The sequence below is a fragment of the Ambystoma mexicanum genome, unplaced genomic scaffold (genome assembly GCF_040938575.1).
Source record: "Ambystoma mexicanum isolate Mex_15411 unplaced genomic scaffold, UKY_AmexF1_1 Mex_scaf10, whole genome shotgun sequence".
Lineage (NCBI taxonomy): Eukaryota > Metazoa > Chordata > Amphibia > Caudata > Ambystomatidae > Ambystoma > Ambystoma mexicanum.
The window spans coordinates 3,360,001-3,362,500 of record NW_027182325.1 but is presented as its reverse complement, the minus strand read 5'-3'; the positions used below and the strand labels follow the sequence as shown (position 1 = coordinate 3,362,500).

The 2,500-nt window shown below is 47.3% G+C and overlaps 7 non-coding genes and 2 pseudogenes across 7 annotated transcripts; all 9 read right to left on the bottom strand.

The window, feature by feature from the left end:
- Window positions 1-169: 169 nt before the first annotated feature.
- Window positions 170-278, bottom strand: LOC138545545 (5S ribosomal RNA; annotated as a pseudogene).
- Window positions 279-384: 106 nt separating this feature from the next.
- Window positions 385-503, bottom strand: LOC138548354 (5S ribosomal RNA). Its single transcript, XR_011292159.1, has one exon. It is a non-coding gene; the product is annotated as a 5S ribosomal RNA (ribosomal RNA).
- A 106-nt stretch (window positions 504-609) lies between these two features.
- Window positions 610-728, bottom strand: LOC138541679 (5S ribosomal RNA). The gene has a single exon (XR_011289680.1). It is a non-coding gene; the product is annotated as a 5S ribosomal RNA (ribosomal RNA).
- A 106-nt stretch (window positions 729-834) lies between these two features.
- Window positions 835-953, bottom strand: LOC138540346 (5S ribosomal RNA). Its single transcript, XR_011288397.1, has one exon. It is a non-coding gene; the product is annotated as a 5S ribosomal RNA (ribosomal RNA).
- Window positions 954-1,059: 106 nt separating this feature from the next.
- LOC138542146 (5S ribosomal RNA) lies at window positions 1,060-1,178 on the bottom strand. Its single transcript, XR_011290134.1, has one exon. It is a non-coding gene; the product is annotated as a 5S ribosomal RNA (ribosomal RNA).
- Window positions 1,179-1,642: 464 nt separating this feature from the next.
- Window positions 1,643-1,751, bottom strand: LOC138543680 (5S ribosomal RNA; annotated as a pseudogene).
- A 105-nt stretch (window positions 1,752-1,856) lies between these two features.
- LOC138549172 (5S ribosomal RNA) lies at window positions 1,857-1,975 on the bottom strand. The gene has a single exon (XR_011292957.1). It is a non-coding gene; the product is annotated as a 5S ribosomal RNA (ribosomal RNA).
- A 106-nt stretch (window positions 1,976-2,081) lies between these two features.
- On the bottom strand, window positions 2,082-2,200 carry LOC138544875 (5S ribosomal RNA). The gene has a single exon (XR_011290755.1). It is a non-coding gene; the product is annotated as a 5S ribosomal RNA (ribosomal RNA).
- A 106-nt stretch (window positions 2,201-2,306) lies between these two features.
- Window positions 2,307-2,425, bottom strand: LOC138549279 (5S ribosomal RNA). The gene has a single exon (XR_011293062.1). It is a non-coding gene; the product is annotated as a 5S ribosomal RNA (ribosomal RNA).
- Window positions 2,426-2,500: the final 75 nt, after the last annotated feature.

Here is a 2,500-nt window from a genome sequence, read left to right as displayed (position 1 = left end):
ACCCATGAACACACTACCTGTATGCTAATTCTATGTAAAAAGGTAGCTCCAGCCCTCATGATGTTGTCCAACATTTCCGCTATAAAACGGGATACAATTATTTTGGAAACATACCAAATTTGAAAAATAATTGAGAAGTTGCGCAATTACTAATCATGGAGCACAAAAAAGCCTACAGCACCTGGTATTCCCAGGCAGTCTCCCATCCAGGTACTAACTAGGCCTGACCCTGCTTAGCTTCCGAGATCGGGCGCATTCAGTGTGGTGTGGCTGTAGGCTCTGGGCCTAGTGAGTTTTGTACTTTTAAGCATCTAGTCGGCTAGACCTTGCAGTTTTGAAAGGCAATTGTGAAATGGCTCACTTCCTGAACTTGGAGCACAAAAAAGCCTACAGCACCTGGTATTCCCAGGTGGTCTCCCATCCAGGTACTAACTAGGCCCGACACTGCTTAGCTTCCGAGATCAGACGAGATCGGGCGCAATCAGTGTGGTGTGGCCGTAGGCTCTGGGCTTAGTGAGTTTTGTACTTTTAAGCATCTAGTCAGCTAGACCTTGCAGTTTTGAAAGGCAATTGAGAAATGGCTCACTTCCTGAACTTGGAGCACAAAAAAGCCTACAGCACCTGGTATTCCCAGGCGGTCTCCCATCCAGGTACTAACGAGGCCCGACACTGCTTAGCTTCCGAGATCAGACGAGATCGGGCGCATTCAGTGTGGTGTGGCCTTAGGCTCTGGTTCTTGTGAGTTTTGTACTTTTAAGCATCTAGTCGGCTAGACCTTGCAGTTTTGAAAGGCAATTGAGAAATGGCTCACTTCCTGAACTTGGAGTACAAAAAAGCCTACAGCACCTGGTATTCCCAGGCGGTCTTCCATCCAGGTACTAACTAGGCCCGACACTGCTTAGCTTCTGAGATCAGACGAGATCAGGCACATTCAGTGTGGTGTGGCCGTAGGCTCTGGGCTTAGTGAGTTTTGTACTTTTAAGCATCTAGTCGGCTAGACCTTGCAGTTTTAAAAGGCAATTGAGAAAGGGCTCACTTCCTGAACTTGGAGCACAAAAAAGCCTACAGCACCTGGTATTCCCAGGCGGTCTCCCATCCAGGTACTAACTAGGCCTGACACTGCTTAACTTCCGAGATCAGTCGAGATCTGGTGCATTCAGTGTGGTGTGGCCGTAGGCTCTAGGAATGCTAAGAATATTACTCTTATGCATTTGCATTTAGTAAGCTAAGCCATGCAGCCACTTGCAACATGATACCACGCTCATCGCTCGATCAGGCTCGATCAGGCGAGATATATAAGACTGGTGGGCCCATTCAGGACTCCTATGTCTGGTAGGATAACTTTAATTCATCCATCCTGTGTCTGTTGCAGGGAGGTGGAGAGAACAATCAACACAATAATGGTTTTCTTTCATGCCTCTTGAAGGACTCAATATTCTCTGTACTGCATTACATGTGAAAGTCGATTTATTACCCATGAACACACTACCTGTATGCTAATTCTATGTAAAAAGGTAGCTCCAGCCCTCATGATGTTGTCCAACATTTCCGCTATAAAACGGGATACAATTATTTTGGAAACATACCAAATTTGAAAAATAATTGAGAAGTTGCGCAATTACTAATCATGGAGCACAAAAAAAGCCTACAGCACCTGGTATTCCCAGGCAGTCTCCCATCCAGGTACTAACTAGGCCCGACCCTGCTTAGCTTCCGAGATCGGGCGCATTCAGTGTGGTGTGGCCGTAGGCTCTGGGCCTAGTGAGTTTGTACTTTTAAGCATCTAGTCGGCTAGACCTTGCAGTTTTGAAAGGCAATTGTGAATTGGCTCACTTCCTGAACTTGGAGCACAAAAAAGCCTACAGCACCTGGTATTCCCAGGTGGTCTCCCATCCAGGTACTAACTAGGCCCAACACTGCTTAGCTTCCGAGATCAGACGAGATCGGGCGCATTCAGTGTGGTGTGGCCGTAGGCTCTGGGCCTAGTGAGTTTTGTACTTTTAAGCATCTAGTCGGCTAGACCTTGCAGTTTTGAAAGGCAATTGAGAAATGGCTCACTTCCTGAACTTGGAGTACAAAAAAGCCTACAGCACCTGGTATTCCCAGGCGGTCTCCCATCCAGGTACTAACTAGGCCCGACACTGCTTAGCTTCTGAGATCAGACGAGATCAGGCGCATTCAGTGTGGTGTGGCCGTAGGCTCTGGGCCTAGTGAGTGTTGTACTTTTAAGCATCTAGTCGGCTAGACCTTGCAGTTTTAAAAGGCAATTGAGAAAGGGCTCACTTCCTGAACTTGGAGCACAAAAAAGCCTACAGCACCTGGTATTCCCAGGCGGTCTCCCATCCAGGTACTAACTAGGCCTGACACTGCTTAACTTCCGAGATCAGACGAGATCGGGTGCATTCAGTGTGGTGTGGCCGTAGGCTCTAGGAATGCTAAGAATATTACTCTTATGCATTTGCATTTAGTAAGCTAAGCCATGCAGCCACTTGCAACATGA